Below are 17898 nucleotides of genomic sequence, written 5' to 3' on the forward strand. Positions count from 1 at the left end.
AGTCGATCTCTTTCAATGACTTACAATTCTCTAAATTTGCCTTGAGGTTTCTTCAACACATTGATTGGTAATTTTGCTTTTCTTTTCTTTTTTTCTTACTATTTTTTTTTGAGTAACACTGTGGTTCTCCTGTTTCCTGTTGCTTAATTTTGTCTTTCCTTTTGTACGATTGATACTTTTCACAGAATAGCATGTATTGATAAACAATATGATATGTAACTACACGTATAAGTCTATGACTTACCTGGAAGTTACAGAGATAATAGAAGACTTCAGGGGCACATTTCCCTTCATAGCAGTGACCCCCACAGGACAAACAGTCATGTTTCATCTGAATCCTCACAGAGAATAGGGGAGGAGGCTTGAAATCCTGTGAGGACAGTATTGCTTCCTTTTACGCTTGTTCTTAGATGTAGCCCTTGTTACGTCCTGAGGGATTCCTAGGGTGTTGGGCAAACCTCCCTATTGGTAGACTCTCACTTTTAGTACTGTCCCCAACCTCCATAGCCTCTGAGGACTTCCAGATCTGGTGTCTCTGCAGTCTCTTGGAATTTGCTTTCAGATTTGACAGACACTCTCGGAAGGGAAGAAGCCCTTAATGTTGGGCCCACTCATTTGACCTGGCCTTTCTCTAGCACATCTGACCTGAATCACTGTTCTCCAGTGAGAGAGCTATAGTTCCTCCGGATGGAATTCCTAGAGATAAAGTGTATGCACTCATTATAGCCTCTCTTGATCATTGGCCGAAATGCCCCAGATCATTGGGAGCCACTCTCCTCCTCGGTGTTGGTCAGTGCTTAAGAGCTGCTTGCAGATGGAAATCTGTGCTTCCCGAGATTCACCCAACCCTAGTCCTTCACAAGGTCTTCATGTTAAGGTGGTTGTACTTGCTGCATTTTCCTTATGGCCCATGGTGCATTTTCTTCACTGAAGCTGCCGTGGGAGAACTCAGCGCACTGTGGGCGTTGCCATCTCTGGGCTGGTGCTCCCCAGCATTGCCCACAGACCATTACGTGGGGGTCATTTTCTCAATTGCAGTTCCCTCTTCCCAAATGACTCTAACCGGTGTCAAGCTGACGTAAAACTAGCCAGCATGACAACACTCTGGTTCAGATATCACACCTTATTGGACTCCCCCAGACATTTGTACTTTAGGGGACAACTTTTGCCAAGAGCAACCAGCTTAGCAAATTCACAACTACGGTGATGTCAGTTCCTGGCTCAACACCCTTCCGTGAACCTCACCAGTCTATTAGGTAAAGATTAGAACTGTAATAGGTTTTTAAGGCTCTTGGTGGTCCAGAACCTGCTTATCTCTCTCAGTTCTTCTTTACTGAGCAAAATCAATAAACAGCACTTAAAATTTTTTGCCCAGACTCTGGCATGCGGCAATTGTGGGGTTTTTTTTTGTTTTGTTTTTGTTTTTGTTTTTTTTTTTTTGTTTGTTTTTTCATTGCTGTGATGAAATGTTCAAGCACAACTTGCAGGAGGAAGGATTTTTCCCTAGCTCACCACTCCAGGTCTTGGGACATCTTGGCACGGAAGTGGCAGTGGCAGGAGCAGGAAGCAGTTGGTCACATGATATTCACAGTCAGGTGGCAGCAGTGAGTGCCGGTCCGCTCAGCCAGCAGAGCTCAGCTCACTTTCTCCACTCATGCAGCCCAGGGAACATGGCCACTCACAGTGGGGGGATCTTCCTTCCCCCACTACTGTAACCAATCTAACCTCACACAGACATACCCAGAGACCAGGGCCCTGGTGAGTCTAGACTTGGCGAGCTGGGAAACTGTAAAAAGACACATAGCCACTTTCCTCTGATGTGAACACAGGCTTCTTTGCAATGTCCATCACAGCTGCAATTTCAGTTATTTTGAACATGAATGTGCCTCCCCCAGGAAGCTCTGTTGTCTTGTGACCTCTCCCATGGGACCCACCAGCTTAGGAAGTAGCTACACTGCATTTACTTTTTCGTGAACATGTGTCAGAATAGGCAAGCGAAAGTCATGTAACCTTTCAGAGGTGACAGGTTTCTTTCTTGGAATATCAAGGAGATAGCCCACCAGAGTTTGAAAAGGGGGGTAAAAGGAACCAAGCCTAGTGCTTCCAGAAGCATTTAAAATACACACTTTGGGGGCAACTGGAACAACCAATTAGAAACAAGCAGTTCTTTCTAGCTTCTCCACAGCCTAGCAATGGAAACACCCAGGAAGCAGCTCCTCTGAGAGGCGGGGCATGGAGAGGAGGTGCTGAAGCTTAATGTTGCACATGCAGAGCCTCCGAGAAAACCATTGACTCAATTTGGAAATGTATTCAACACTTTACAACAATCCACTGACTCTGGAGATAACATCAAGAGATAGCTGCTTCCCCAAAAGGCTCTCATATAAAAATGCAGAATGATCAATTTCAACACATATACGTGTCTGACATAGAAATGCAGAAGACCTTAAAAAGAAAGGCAGCGTGGCTTCTCCAAGCATTTATGACTGTCTTGCAACCAATGCCAAATATGCTGAAGGGGCTATACTACCAGATAAGAATTAACAACATCATTGAATTTCAAAAAGCACAAAATATCTTAACACATCCAGGAAGATAGCACAAGATGTAGTGGGAAGTTTGGGAAAGGAAGGGGGTTGATTTTCAAAGAGAAACAAAAAAGAAATCGAAAGCTTTGTGAAAATAAGAAGCTAAGTGTCCCAGTTAACCTTAGCTGACATCTTGACACGGTGTACGGTCATCAAAGAATGGAGTCTCGACCGAGTGCCCACATCAGGTCAGCCCATAGGCACACCTGTAAGGAATTAGCTTGGCTGTTAATTGATACAGGAGGCTCATCCCACTGTGAGTAACACCGTTCCCTGGGCTGGTGGTCTTGGTCCTTATCAGAAAGGCAGTGATACATGAGCCTGAGTGAGCTACAGACTTGCAACTCAGGTTCCGCTTTAAGTTCATGCTTGAGTTCCATCCCCGGTTTCTGTCAATGATGGACAAATGGACAACAGTGAACGTGAAACCTGGACTAAGCCTCTTCCTCCCTTAAGTTCTTCTAATGAGATCATAGCAGCAGAAAGGAAACCAAAACAGTTCATAATTCCAAAATGAACAGTGACGAGTCTCACCAACAGCCTAGACCAAGCAGAGGGAAGATTTCCCAGGGTTTGAAAACATAGCTGATCCATTTTAACACTCAGACAGCAACGAAGCAAGGACAGCAGGCATGAACAAAGCACATGAGACCCGTGGGATGGGATTTAAAGACGACATTTAGGTATTTAGGGAGCAGAAAAAGGTATTGAGGCAAAAATTAATGGCATAAAAAACCTTCTGAGTGAAATAATAGTGGGAGATTTCCCAAATCTTTGGAAAGATCTAGACATTCAGGTGTAGGGGCCATTTAGAACCCCAAACAGAGGCAGCCAGAGAAGAACTAATCTGTACCACATTGTGGTTAAGACTGCAGGAGCACAGCACAAACACAGAAGATTGAAAGTTGGGAGAGAAAACTGGGAAGCCTCTTACAAGGGCAAAACTGTCAGAAGAAGATAAGTTTTCAACCAAAACCTAAGAGCTCATAGAATGGTGCATTTCGAGGCCTGGAAGGCAGCTGCCTAGAGTCTGTATTGCACCCGCAGAGTTACCTTTTAGAATTAAAGGAGAAGTAAAGACCTGCTAGGAGAGACATAAGCTAAGGAAGTTTATGATCACTAACCCCTCATTAAAGAAGATATATAAAGGAATTCTACATATGCCCAAGAGGAAGGTAAATATAACAAGAGCATAGAAGCCAATACATCTTAGTAATTCCGTAGATAATCAAGTGAGAATTAGAAAAGGATCAAGCATTATGAAAACAACAAAATTATGACCCTGGGTGTAAATGATCTTAATTATCCAAATGAGAAGATACAGACAGGATGGCTGGATTAAAAATGTAAAATCCTATTGCTCGCTCTGTCAAGAATAATACCTCCCTGACAAAGGCCTGGATACAGAGGGAGAACATGGGAAATGATGTTCTTAGTAAACATAATATGGAAGCAAACAGAAGCTATGTCTGAAAAAGAAAATTTCAAGACAAATAATTTTGCAGCTATTCACATAACAGAGAATAAATATCCGGAAAATATAAAGAACTCAAGTTCAGCATTTCTGTGTGAGTATGGTGAAGACCCCTGGTCTTGTAGGACTGGCTGTGTGTGAAACTTTATGCAGGAGCTTGTGAACACACAAAAATCGTGATGTTCTTGGTCAAATCTTCAAAATATCAGTAAAGACATTATTTCACAGAGATGAGAAACAAAAGCGAGGCATGGTTAAAACAGAACCAGGTATTTGAAAACTAGAAAAGGAACTTGAGAGATGGCTCAGTGGGTAAAGTGCTTGTGGGCAAGTGTGAGGACCCCAAGTCTCCCATGCAAAGCCTGGAGGAATGGCTTGCGACTGTAAACTCAGTGCTTCAATGGGGAGATGGGAGGCAGAAATGGAAGAACTTCCAGAAGCTTGCAGTTATCAGGGCTGAACAACGAGGAGGACTGACAACCAAGGTGGTTCCGCGACAACCACACTTGCACCATGGCACACACATGCCCACACATATGCTACTGCAATTCATGTTACAACATGTACAAGCTATTGCTGCTGCGTCTTCTCCTCTTCCTCGTCCTCCTCCTTCTTCTTTTTGGTTTTTCAAGACAGGGTTTCTTTGTATCACAGCCCTAGCTGTCCTGGAACTAGCTCTTGTAGACTAGGGTGGTTGAACTCACAGAGATTCGCCTGCCTCTGCCTCCCGAGTGCTGGAATTAAAGGCATGCACCATCCCCGCCCGGCCGTATGCACTTCCATATGTACGTCACTACATGCTACTGCACGCACATGCTACTGGGAGAACAACGGCAAGGTGCCCAGACACAGGAGCTAATTCTTAATCTGAAAAGGAACTAAATCTAGGGAGAAAAAAATGTTTCAGCAGAAACCTTGTGAACCATTGGAACATCCTCCTGCCAGCTGGGAAGTGGCCAATACCGTTAGGTGTCTGTTTGGATGATGCGAAACTGATGTAACAAAATGTTCTGTTAAAAAATGAACTAAAAACTGAACACCAAGAAAGCGTGGAAAACAATCAACAGAGGAGCAGATGAGGGCAAACAGATACTTTTCAAACCAAGTGCAAATTGCCAATAAGCACACGAAAAATAAGGTTTAGCTTCTAAAGTTGTCAGGGAAATGCAAATAAAGACTGCATAGAAATTCCAGGCAGCCCCGGTCAGAAAGGCTTCTGTGTAGATAGCTATAAGTGAGGTTGATAATGTAGCTCAGGGTTAGAGCAATTGCCTAGCATGCACAAGGTTCTGGGTTCACTCCCCAGCGCTGCCAAAAAAACAAAAACAAAACAAAAAAAAGCCCCAGCAAGTGCTGCAGGATGTGGGAAATAAGAAACCCTTACACAGTGCTGGTAAGAATGTCAATCAGTCTAGCCACTACAGAAGTCAGTATGTAGCCTCATAAAAACTAAAAATAGGAGTGCCATGTGACCCAGATACAAGTGCTAGGAGATGCCTGCAGGGGTCAGGTCCGTGCACAGCAGACACCTGCTCGGGTTTCTCCCTGCACTGCTATGACAGCCAAGACGTGCTGTCAGTAAACGGATGCAGAGTCCAGCGTGCTGTGCATGTGTAGGAAAGTATTAGTAAGCCATAAAGAAGAACAAATCCCTTTGTTTGCAGGAAAATGGATGAAACGTATTTTTAATCATGTCAAATAAGTTGGACTTAGACTAATTTCTCATGGTTACATGTAGAATCTAGAGGGAAAAAAAGACTTGAAAATAGAAAAAGGATCAGGAAGGACCCAGAGGAAGTGGGTGGGGAAGAGATGTTAAGCAAGGGATGAATGCTATCTCTAAGCATTATCTACAAGTTTGGAAATGTCACAATAAACCTTCATCCTACACAATAAATGTGTATTATTAAAATATTTGGGGAAATATAAAGGCGATATCCAGGGAGTGAAAAAAAAGCATATTTAATTAGCATCACAGGTAGTCTCTGACGTTTGGAATGGAGTATAAGAAGACCAACAGCATATTGAGATCTGGGGTACAGGTATCAGCCACACCTTCGCAAGTGATAAAACCGTGTCCTACTTATGACCCTCTACCTGGACCATTCATCAGTAGGGACTGATGTCTCTCGCCAAACCCTCCACACTTGTGTTATACCTACAGAAGTCATTTTGCTAAATTCAGGAGCTACCTGTGCAATTGCTTGGCCCTTCCCTTTGCGTTTATGGACATTACTCCCACAGGGCTTCCTGCAATGGAACTTTCTTTTTCAGTTATATGGATGGAGACTGTAGTGGTTTGAATGAGAATGGTCCCCATAGGATTGTGTTTGAGTACTTGCTCTCAGTTGGTAGAACTGGGGAGGATCCCCCAGTTTGGGAAGGATTAGGAGGTGTGGCCTTATTGGGGAGGTGTGACATTGGAGGTGGGCTTTCAGGTTTCCAAAGACTCCTGGGGTTCCCAGTGTGCTCACTCCCTGCCTTGTGGGTTTGGATCAAGATGTGAGCTCTCAGTTGTTCTTTTCCTCTGCCATCATGGGTTCTAACCCTCTGAGACCACAAGTCAAACGAAACACTTTACTTTACAAGTGCTTTTAGTCGTGGTGTTTAATCACAGCTGTAGAAAGTTAACCAAGACAGAGACTTCTGCAAATAGAAAGCAAGATAAAGCGAGATAGGTGCAAAAAAAAAAAAAATGAATTACAAATAGGATCATCTTTCCCAATGAACACATTCACTCACTGTATGTGGTGTGTGTGTGTGTGTGTGTGTGTGTGTGTGTGTGTGTGTGTGTGTGTGCAAAGCTCAGATGTGGACCCTGGGTATTGTCTTAGTAAGTGTTCTATTACTACGAAGAGATACCATGACTACGGCAACTCTTAGGAGGAAGAATTTAATTGGGATGAAAGACTCCCGAGGGTGTCTTCCTTCGGGAGAGACCCCATGCCCAAAGATCAGTCGAAAACACGCAGCCGGATGCAAACAGCAAGAGGTTTATTGGATACGCAGGTACCTGGGGCGACAAAGTCTCTTGGAGGACTTGCGCGCCCGCAGGTTGGGGGTGGGGGTTCTTATAGGAGAGCAAAAAGCGAGGTTTACAGAAGCAAGATGCAGGGTGGTAAATTCTTAACCTAAATAACAATGAGGGGACTACTCAGAGGTTTACTGCTCCTCTTATCCTGTCCCCCTTTCCTGGCTGGCGACCAGATGTCTGATTGCACAGCCCCTGACTCGTGACGAGCCCCGCTTTATACGTGACTCAGGCCTCGCAATCCTCTCTTTCTTTGTTTCTATGGCCAGTCCATAAATCCCCTGTCTTGCAGCCAGATAAGGCTGTCCTTGCTCTAACCTCAGGTATCTTTGCTCAGCATTCCGGAGGCCTTGAATTAAGCTTGTTATCTGCTCAGCATTCCGGAGGTCCTGAGCTGAGCTTGTTATCTGTGAACCTTTGCAAAACGGTATAACTGTGGCTAAAACGAGTTGGGGTCCTTCAGGGACTTGCTTACAGGTTCAGAGATTTGATTCTTTGTTATCATGTCAGGGAGCATGGCATGTAGAGGCACCCATGGTGCTGGGGAAATAACAGAGTTCTGCCTCCAGATTCTCAGGCATCAGGAAGAGAGAGTGTCTCTGGGCCTCGTTTGGGCTTCTGAAACCCATCCCCAATGATACACTTCTCCGCAAAAGGCCACATCTCCTAATCCTCCTAAATAGTGCCATTCCCTCGTGACAAAACATCCATGCCTATGAGGATATGGGGGTCTAGACCCAAAGGCAGACACAAGAAAAGATGCAACAGGGTTCCTTGGCCATTCCATGCCTGCTAACACACACACATTTGTTCAGAGCTTACATTGGAAGGCACCTTTTAGCAATGACACTCTCTGTTACCCATGTGCAGGGAAGTCCCTCTCACCTGTTGAGCCCTTCTGGCTTTTTCCAAACCTGAACATATTGTGAGGAGCCGCAGAATTCTGTATTTTGGGTGTCATACTTGCCCAGATTCCCACGGGGATCCACTGCCACCCCAGGTGGCTCCTGAGTATGAACTGTGGTAATGTTTTCCACGCAAACTTTCAAAGGCAAGAGCATCAGCGGAGTGGGAAGCCAAGCCATGGTTGCTGTGCAGGCTGCACACCCACACAGCTGGCTCTGAGGGTAGAAGAGGCAATACCATCATTTTAATCCGGGGACTGTTGCTAGGCTTTCATGCTGGCTGCAGACTGCGCGGTGGGCTGATGGGAAGAGACTAATGACCAGGGACATTAAAATCCAAAAGATGTGGAGGAGGGTCGTGTGTGCCATCTTTTTTGAGTGATATTAGTCAGGGTTCCCTAGAGGAACTGACTGACAGAACGAATATAGACTAAGAGGAGCTGGAGGGAGGGCTTAGCTGTTAGGAGCCCTTGCTACATAACCGTGAGGACCAGAGTTCAGACCAAGGACCCACAGAACAATCAGAACAAGGACCCACCATCCCACACACAATTGTAATTACACCTCCAAGGGATCCAAAACCCTCTTCTGGCCTCCATGAATGCAAATGAATGCACACAGCCCAGACACTTAAAGAGGGGGTGAGGTTATTAGGTTGGCTCACACAATGTAGTTTGTCTAGCAAGAGCCATCTGCGCGCTGGAGAGGCTGAGAACTCCACTACGAGGCTGAGTAGCTCAGCAGATCAACCTGGTGTTGAAAACCTGGAGGATTCCTGGAAAGCCACTCACCTTCAGCCTACGAGCCCAGAGCAGCTGGGTTCTGAAACTAGAGCAGAATGAGAGCGGCAATAGCAGCAGGGCAGACGAACTTGCTAGAAAGATGGAGGCAGGCAAGTAGAAAACACTACGCTTTCGCTTTCGGGTCTCCTGTCATCCCGGCTGCCCCAGGAAGGCGCCCTTCAGTTATTCTGGCTGAGAAAGTCCCTCACTGGTGCGCCCAGTAGCTTGTCTCTTAGTTGTTTCCAGACACAGCCATGTTGACAACCGAGGTGAACCTGTGCAGAAATGTTCACATTTGTAACAGGCGCCTTCCTTCCTTCTCCCTTCCTCCCCTCCACCCTTCCTCCTTCTGCTTTTGAGGCAGAGTCTTAGATAAGCCCAGGCTGGACTGGAACTCCCTACATAGTCCAGGTTGGTCTCAAACTCACAATCCTCCTGCCTCAGTCCTTTGAGTGCTGGGATTCCAGGTGTGTGTCACCATACCTAACTGACACCATTCTTTTGGCAGCCAGATATGATGCACACATTCACACGAAGACATCTACAGGAGTTTTGCATGCCTTCTAGTGTGTTAGAAAATGCCAGAAAGCTTGCAGTCGTCGGCAGCAGTGCAGATTATTAAACCCAGCAAGTTCTCTGCTGATCACTTTCGTGGTGCAAGATATTTATAAATTCCATTAAGAACGCAATTATTTTAAAGCACACTTTTCAAGGAAAATCGAAAAGTTGCTTCGTGCCGTATTTAATAAGCTCTGGTACAGCTTCTTAAACGTCCTCTCTGGAGTATAATTACTCGACAGTCTTCAGGAGAATCGGGGGAGTTTTCCAGAACACACCTTCCAGGCTTGAGCCTAGAGTTTGCTGTCTGTGCACCTGCATTTGAAAGAGATTTGCTTTGCTGTTTTGTTTCTCCCGTCTCTCCGAAGTACAGCTCCAATTGTGGCTGTCAGTCTCCCTGGAGCACTCACTGTCTTACCAGCTCCTTTTCTTCCGGTGCGATGAAAGTGTAAGGAGAGAATGGAAACAGCAATTCACCATTATCCCCCTCCCTGCCCCCCAGTCACTGAACAAGATGCCGGATCAGGCTCTCTGTGTAGCTGGAAACTGTCCTCGCCTTCACCTCTGCCTCTCAGTGACTCTTACAGAAGACCCTCCTGGGCTCTATCTTTCGGGATGCATCTATCTGTAAGCAACAAGGCTAGGGTTCTGCTATAAATTCATGGCTGAAGTCTGCAAAGCAGAGGGGTTCTCAGATAACATGAGATGACTTGGGATTACGGTCTGCACCAAAACTCATACCCCACGAGCATCTTGCAGGCTATCAATTCCCTCTTTCATTTTTTTCATTAAAAAAACCCCACCCAAACCCCTTTATGCGTATGAGTGGTTGTCCGCGTGTCTGTTTGTGTACTGCGTGAATTTTGTGCTCATGGAAACCAGAAAAAGACATTGGATCCCACAGAACTTGAGTTGCAAATGGCTGTGAGCTATCCCGTGTTTAGGGTTAGGGTTAGGAAGAAACCCTGCCGAGCCGTTTCTTTAGCTACCATCTCTTCCCTCCCCCGCTATTTTGTAATGCTTATCAGGCTCAAATAGAAGCCTACGGACTGAGAGGTTTTAACTGGCAACCTTAACTTTTTACAGGCTCCTCTATTACAAAACTCATATTCGGGGCTGAGCAGTGGATGGTTGGTAACGCACCTGCCAGGCAGTTTGGATCCCCAGCAACCACAGAAAAAGTGGGGCCCAGTGATGTGGGTCTCAATGTCCACAGCCCCTAGCCATGCTGGGGTCTTGACTGGCTTCGTCCTGCACAGCTCAAAAGCAGCCCCTGTGAGTTCCAGAGTGCGGTGTCCCTGTCGTTCCAGACACTTCAGTTTTGTCTGCAAAAAGTATTGTGGTTGGACATAGAATGCAAAGCTGACAAATTTCTTTCAGCACTTTAAAGATACACTAAAGACTCCATTCTGGGACTGGAGACGTGGTTCAAGGCTTAAGAGCACTGATTGCTCTCGCAGAGGACCCAGGTTTAAATCTCAGCACTCACCTGTCAGCTCACAACAGTCTGTTGACACCGTTTCCAGGGAATCCAATGCCCTCTTCTGGCTTCTGTAGAACTAGACACACATGTGGTGCACAGATACACAGGCAGGAAAAACACCCACATACATAAATACATAAATAAAATAAATGAGAAAAGTAAAATAAATGAGAAAAGAACCCATTCTTCGTCCTTTCTGAAGAGAAGTCCCCCGCTATTCCAACTGCTCTGTTCTCTGGAGAGTACATTTCCCCACCCCATCTGTTTCCAGATGTTGTCAATACTGGTTTTTATCCCTTTGTATGTAATGTGTGGAGGTGTGATTGATTTCCTTTACTTTTGCCATGTATGGTTTGGAGAACTTCTCAGGTTGTGGATTGGTGTTTTAAATCAAATTCAGGACAATTTTGGATGAGTTTCACATCCACTTTTATCTCCTTTCTCCTCCTCCTTGTAGCAGGTGTGACACGTGGGTCAGACCACTGAGAAACATTGTGTAGATCCTGCGAGTGTGTGTGTGTGTGTGTATGAGAGAGAGAGAGAGAGAGAGAGAGAGAGAGAGAGAGAGAGAGAATGGGAGAGAGAGGGAGAGAGAGTGTGTGTATGTGTGAGAGGGAAAGAGAGAGAGTGAGAGGGGGGAGGGAGAGAGAGAATGAGAGAGAGAAAGGAAAGAGAGACAGTGTGTGTGTGAGAGAGAGAGAGAGAGGAAGAAAGGGGGGGAGAGAGTGTATGCCTGAGAGAGAGAGAGAATGAGAGAGAGAGAGTGTGTGTGTGTATGTGTGTATGTGTGTGTGAGAGAGAGTGCGTGTGTGTGTATGTGTGTGTGTGTGTGTGTGTGTGTGTGTGTGTGAGAGAGAGAGAGAGAGAGAGAGAGAGAGAGTTTCTTACTCTGCTTTAGTTTTATAAACATTACTATTGAACTGTCTTCAAGTTCATGGATTCTGTCTCTTGATTGCTTTCTATCCAGCGAAGTTTAAGATTTTGCATCCTTCCACTCTAGATTTTTCATTTTTCTAAATTTCCACATCTCCCCTGAAATTTCCTGTGCCTCTGTCCCCTATGTTCAGTGTTCCATGAAGATGCCCCACGGCCCTGTTCATCCCGAAAACCTTGCCACCTTGAGCTGGTCAATGCAGCCCGCATCCGGAGACACGGCCTGTTTCTCCACAGCTGTAGGATCCCTCTGCAAACTGGCCCCTCAGCTGGTGCACTGTGGATGCCACACGGAGAGCGCTGAAGACAGCTGGCGCCCGAGCATCAGCGGGTTTATCACCTTAGAATGTTTCCATGGCTTCTGTAGCACTCTAGGTGATGAACTTTTAACTTGAGACATTGCAGCTTCTGCTGTCAAATGGTCCTTTGCCATATTCCTATGACAGTGTTGAGTTCTGTTCTAGTGGTAAAACAGCTGACTGGCCACCTTTTTTGATCTTTGGGTTTTGTTTCAGAGTCTGGCAGGGTGAGTCTCTTTTATTTATTATTTTTAAAATTAAAATAAAATTACATCACTTCACCCCCTTCCCTCTCTGTCCTCCGTCCTTGCCCATGTTTCTCTCTCTCTAGCATCTCCCATGCCCCACTCACTTCCTTTCAAATTGATGGCTTCTTTTTCTTTATTATTGTTTATATACACACACATATATGTGTGTATAATGCATAGCTATACAAATACAACCTGCTGAGCCTATTTAGTATTGTTTGTGTTTATATGATTTCAGGGCAGAGCTCTGTCGAGAACCAACTAGGGCGGTCATAGCTGGAAGAGACTCTTTCTCCCTCTGGCAGTCTTTCCTTGTCTGTTGTCCTCTGTCTAGACGTGGGACCCCAGAATACATTTCTCTCCCTAGTGAGCATATTTATTGATACGTCATTGGTACTCATTGAGGTATCATGAGTGTAACTTGCTTGTTGTTCTCGGAGACAAAAATCTCAGACCAGACATCATACTTCTGGTCCTCTGGCTTGTCCAGCCTTCCCACCCCATCTTCCATGATGCTTCTGGAGCCATAGATGCGGGAGCTGTAATGTAGAGGTGTCTGTTGGGACCGAGTACCCCATGATCAGTTGGTCTCTGCAGTATAACCAGTTGTGGTATTCTGTAACAAATGGCCTTCATTCGCTGTAAGAGACATTTCTTTGGTGGGGGGCGAGAGCCACACTTATCTGTGGGTATAAAGATATGTTTTAGAATGCAGTTAAGAAATACGCTTCTCAAGCAAAATGGCAGCTCCAGATCCTCTGAGGATAGACTGCTTTTAGTTTGGCTTCTTATTCTCAAGATGCCCATTACTTCTGGACTCTGGTTGTTACACCCCTCTCCCCACCACCGGGAGGTACCTCCCTTTACTCCAAACTCTGTGCCTTGGAACTCTGCAGCTGCCCTCCTGTCTGCTCAGAGCTGCTACTCTCCCACCTAGCACCCACCACACTCATCTCTTCCATCCCCGTCTCAGCAGGCAGTCACAGTTCTAAAGAGGGGCTGGGTGCATGAAAATGAATCCTAGCGTCCCATTAAGTTTTTCTTAGTTTAGCTCCCAGCACTGTGACTTTCGGAAGGCAGGGCACGAATGCATTCATGATCTGTCCTTGCCAGCACTGGTGTTTCAAAAACGTGCGCTTATTTAAGGGTTGTTGTCACCAGAAAAGCACAAGCATAGAAGACAATGTGGTCTTTCTAGAGAGCCACAGGGGTTCAGCTTGTTTTCCGTTCTAATCATGTCTGGACTAAAAATGGAACAGGAAGGTCTTATTAAGGACCATGCACTGATTCCCGGACCCAGTAACTCTCCCTCTGATTTTCACATGACCTCTCTGAACACTGTTCTGTAAACACGCATCCATTCTTCTATTGAGTACATCAGGCTCTTGATATCTGCTACAGACTTATGTTTACCTCATTGTCAGCTGAAGTCACAGGACTTTGTATCAAGAAGTCACATGATCAGACAGAGCAGAGCAAAGGAGTCGTAAAGTCCTGGTATCCACAGGAGTGCATCCTGCGGCTGTGGGGAGAAAGACCAGAGGACCAAATGGTCCAGTGTGCACAGTGCTGCATAGCCTTGTCTTGTAACAGTGGACTTCCATCCGACTATGAGCAAACACTAATATTCTTACCTGGTCCCCTATTTGGGCATTTACTTTATTCTAACTTTCCTTTTCATTTTTAAAATGATTTAGAAATGGCTTTCAGAAGGGGGTCTTGCTTGTTGCTCTGGATGATGTGTTCTTTGCTAAACAGCCCAGAGTAGCCTTGAACTCATAGAAATATTCCTGCCTCAGTCTTCCACATGTTGGGTTTACAGGCACGCAGCACTGTGCCTGACTTAAAACTGAACTCCTCACCTTCACCCCTAATCAGATCCCTTTTCCAGCAGTCCATGGAAACCCCATTGGCCCAGATGGCCAGCTCAGAATCCTGGGCTCTCCTTGATTCTGACTTTTTCTATTTATCGGCTCTTACCTAGACTACAGAGAAGCCCATAGTGTAACCCCCCACCGTTGCTACCAGGTTAAGGCTCTCAGAGTCCCTCTGCTCCCCCGAGTGTTTCCCATCAGTAGACCTCAGCCCGGCAATCACTCACCAGATTGCTCCAGGAGATAGAACTGGCTCCTACCTAGCTCCATGCACGAGCCAGAGGATGTACAGATAGAGAGGGATGCAGGGCTGGCGACACTAGCGGGGTATGGGGTCCTGGGGGATTCGTGGAGAGGGGTACAGGCCTCTGCTGTACTCATGGAGAGGAATGTGGGCCTACACTTGGGTAGATGGGTGAGGTGCTGGAGCACACATGGCTGGTGGGAAAATCTGTGGGCAAGGTAACCCATACCTGCCCAAGCTTGTGAGATGACTTGCGGACTGATTACATCAGCATGGCATTAGCAGGAATTCTTACCTTAGGTGAAAGAGCGTCTGTGAAATCATGGAGTGTTTAGACTTCCTCTCCCATCCTCGTACTCCTAAGCTAAACTGCCAATATCGAATCCGTACTCAGAGTCTGACAGTGGATGTGCCTGTGTTTCTTTCCAAGTGCCTTTCCACACAGATCCTTTAGTGTTTTCTGTGTCCATCTACGTTTTTCTGTCATGAAATGGTACAGACTGATAAAGCGTTTAAAATTCCCAAATCACAAGACAAAAGACCAACCAAATAAAACCAAATCAACAAAACAAACAAACAAAACTAAAACCAAAACACCAATACTGTGAAATCAGTGTTATATTTCGCTTAATTACTCAAGAGGATGTTTTTTCTTTCCATACATAAATGCTTTTCATTATTTGGTACAATTTTGTACCTGGTTTTCCAGCCATTCGCTGTAAAGGATGTTTATTTTCTGTATTAGTTATTTCTGTTACTTTGACGAAAAGCAGCATAGAGAAGAGAGGTTTTGCTCTGGCTATGGGTGTAGACGAACAGTGTTCATCATGGCAGGGAAGGTATGGCATGGTGGCATTGGCAGGAAGTTGGTTGATTACACTTTACCCACACACAGGAAGCAGGGCAGGACTATAAACCCTCAAAGTCCACCCCAAACTACTACTTCCTCCACCAACTAAAGTTCCACCTCCTGGAAGTTCCATAACCTTTCCAAATGGAATCATTGTTTCGGAAACTTTTCTATTGCTGTGAAAAGACACCACGACCAAAGTAACTTCTAGAAGGAAAAGTTTATTGGGGCTTACAGTTCCAAAGGGGACGTCCATGGCCATCATGGTGGGGACCATGGCAACAGGCAGGTAGACACGGTGCTGGAGCAGTAACTGACAGCTTATATCTGATCTACACCACCCATGAGGAACTGAGGGAGAGGAACACACACACACACACACACACACACACGCACATACACACACACACACACGCACATACACACACACACACACACACACAGAGAGAGAGAGAGAGAGAGAGAGAGAGAGAGAGAGAGAGAGAAAGACAGAGAGAGGAGAAAGAGAGAACTCCCTACTGGTAATGGTGTGGGCTTTTGAAATCTGTCGAGAGAGTAGAGAGAGAGAGAGACAGACAGAGACAGAGAGACAGAGAGAGGAGTGCAAGACAGAGAGAGGGAGAGAGACACTCCTCTACTGGTAATGGTGTGGGCTTTTGAAATCTCAAGCCTACTGCCAGTGAGACACCTCCTCCAACAAGGTGGTACCTCCTAATGTTTCCTAAACAGTTCCATCAGCTAGGTTCTGAGTATTCAAATATATGAGCAGATGGGGGGCCATTATCATTCAAACCACCATTGCCACCAACTGCAGACCAATTATTCAAACACACGAGCTTTTGGGGGATGTTGCTCATTCCAACCAACACATTTTTTCATGTACTGATGATATGTTTAATAAAAACTCCCAATGGTTTGAATACTAAATGAACTTTCTCTGTCTTGCCTTCATTTTCTCTGTGTGCTCGAATTGGCTCCTTTTCCTGTTCCATCCAAACAATGCTACAATGAGTAACTGGGACATGTTGCTAACTCTGTTTTCAAGCAATATTTTTTTCAAAGTAGGGTTTCTAAAGTAGAAAAGTTTGCGATCGTATTTTCCCTGACAACCTTTTCTCCCTTGCTGTCTATTCACAGCAAGGAATCTGCACAGCTGTATGTACTATGCACAGCTGCGGGGGTATAGTTATGGAAGTTACACATAGCTACACAGGGAGGAGTTACAGAAGGACGTTTCCTGCAAGTGTATACATCGTGCTTATCCCCCATGTCTCCTTCCCTTCCCCTCCTGCCACTTTACGCCCTTTCATTCTCTTACCCAATTTCCCCTCTACCTTCCTTTCTGTGCATTTTAAGCCTCTAACACTTGTCAGATCTAAGACAGCCCTTGGAGAGCCCTGAAGATGGCTAAAATCCATCTTCAACTCATGGTTTTCCCGGGTTCTCATTTCCAATGCTGCGCAAGATGTTTCCATCTCACTTTGTGGAGTGTGTTGAACGCTGCCTCTTGACACCAGCAAAGAGACAAGCTCTTGGAAGTGTTTTGCCTTCAGCTCTGGCCTGGCCACTTGTTGTTGGTTGTCTGGGGACAAATTACTGGTATTGAGCCCCACAACCTCTGTTCATCCGTTGCCTATCGTCACCTCTGTTTGACGCTAGCCTGGTGAGATGGTGTTCATATGCCTCCCCTCTAGAGATCAGCAGTACAATGTGTTCCACAAATGCACTGGTCAGCATGCTTGAAACTGCAAGGGACTAAATTACATCCGGTGCTCACGACAGACAGAAATAATAATTGAGCAACTATTCATCTGCGTTTAAATGTCAAAAGAGCACATCACCCCTGTGCTGCTGTCTCTGGTATGGGTTTCTCTTCTTTGATAGCCTTGCTTATTCATTCTCTGTCTCTGTGACTGTTTTTCCTGGGATATCTGCCCCTCCAGCCTCCCTGGATATCTTGGCTGTCTCTCACTTTAGTTGCTTTGGTGAACGTGTGGTTCCCGGCAACGCCTCTCAACTCCCCCATGCACCGTGCTCACCCACATCGACTCCACTTCTCTGAGCTGGAGAAGCGGCTGTCTCATGTGGCTTGTCACCTGGCAGCCCTGAATGTGCTGCCCTGAGCCCCAGCTGTCTGGATTAACTTGTTGAAACGCTAGCAGCTTGTGGACCCCCAGAGATGCGGTCACAGCTCAGGTCTAACAGTGAAAGTGTTAACACCCTGAACAGTCGATATGGGGGAAAGGGGTCATTGGCTACAGTGTATCCCTGTAGCAGAATAGCAGGAAAGCATGAACTGATGGGGTTTAGAAAGTGTCACAGAATGACGCATAATGATTCTACATATTGATGGGGCATGCATGGGGTGACATTTTAATTATAGCAGAAATTAAATTCCTGGAAGGACTCTAAGGATGGAGAAAGTAAAATATTGAAAATGGTGGAGAAAAATAGTGAAGGAATTGTCTCCAAGGACACGGTGTGAAGTTTTTTTCCCTTTCTCCTTGCTGTAATTTTATTTGCTTTTCTCTTCCCTGGGAAGAAATGTGTTTGTTGGAGAAATTATGTATATAATTGGGGAAAATAACTCTATGGAATCAACTTTCCCCACTTGAGCCTTCCACAGCCT

General features: G+C 45.6%; 1 protein-coding gene across 1 annotated transcript in view; it reads left to right on the forward strand.

The window, feature by feature from the left end:
- The window catches only part of Stk32b (serine/threonine kinase 32B), a 246586-nt gene that overhangs the window by 10476 nt on the left and 218212 nt on the right, over positions 1–17898 (forward strand). The window lies entirely within an intron of this gene.

Source organism: Myodes glareolus, chromosome 8 (genome assembly GCF_982192425.1).
Source record: "Myodes glareolus chromosome 8, mMyoGla1.1, whole genome shotgun sequence".
NCBI lineage: Eukaryota > Metazoa > Chordata > Mammalia > Rodentia > Cricetidae > Myodes > Myodes glareolus.